The sequence below is a fragment of the Arachis duranensis genome, chromosome 6 (genome assembly GCF_000817695.3).
Source record: "Arachis duranensis cultivar V14167 chromosome 6, aradu.V14167.gnm2.J7QH, whole genome shotgun sequence".
Taxonomy (NCBI): Eukaryota; Viridiplantae; Streptophyta; class Magnoliopsida; order Fabales; family Fabaceae; genus Arachis; species Arachis duranensis.
Window position 1 is genome coordinate 86251853 of NC_029777.3, and position 1185 is coordinate 86253037.

Below are 1185 nucleotides of genomic sequence, written 5' to 3' on the forward strand. Positions count from 1 at the left end.
TGGAGGCACAAGTAGGCCAGCTGAGTAAGAAAGTCATTGAAACTCCTCCCAGTATTCTCCCAAGCAATACAGAAGAGAATCCAAAAGGAGAGTGCAAGTCCATTGATTTGATCAAAGTGGCCGAATGCACTAGGGAGGAGGAGGACGAAAATCCTAGTGAGGAAGACCTCCTGGGACGTCCCTCAAGCAAGAAGGAGTTTCCTATTAAGGATCCAGAGGAATCTGAGGCTCATACAGAGACTATAGAGATTCCATTAAATCTCCTTCTGCCATTCATGAGCTCTGAAGACTATTCTTCCTCTGAAGAGGATGAAGATGTGACTGGAGAGCAAGTTGCTCAATATTTAGGAGCTATCATGAAGCTGAATGCCAAGTTGTTTGGTAATGAGACTTGGAAAAGTGAACCTCCCTTGCTCATTAGTGAACTAGATGCTTGGATTCAGAAAACTCTACCTCAAAAGAAACAAGATCCTGGCAAGTTCTTAATACCTTGTACCATTGGCACCATGAGCTTTGAAAAAGCCCTATGTGATCTAGGGTCAGGGATAAATCTTATGCCACTCTCTGTAATGGAGAAGCTAGGGATCATTGAGGTACAACCTGCCTTGTTCTCATTGCAATTGGCAGACAAGACCATGAGACAAGCTTATGGAATAGTAGAGGACGTGCTAGTAAAGGTTGAAGGCCTTTACATCCCTGCTGATTTCATAATCCTAGAATTAGTCCTTCAATTGAATGGGGACTACCTTGTGTTTCAGGCACATGGCCATCCCTCTGTGACAAAAGAGAGTAAGCAGGAAGAGCTTCTCTCAGTTCAGAGTCAAGGAGAGCCCACACAGTCAAACTCTAAGTTTGGTGTTGTGAAGCCACAACCAAACTCTAAGTTTGGTGTTAAGATCCCATACCCAAACTCTAAGTTTGGTGTGGACAACTATACAACATTGACCTGATTACCTTGTGGCTCCATGAGAGCCACTGTCAAGCTATTGACATTAAAGAAGCGCTTGTTGGGAGGCAACCCAATTTTATTTATCTAATTTTATTTTATTTTGTTTCTTTGTTATTTTGTGTTCAATTAGGTGCATGATCATGAGGAGTCACGAAAAAAAAATCAAAAAAATTAAAAACAGAGTCAAAAACAGAAGAAAAAAATTTTTCACCCTGGAGGTAGCGCAGACTGGCGTT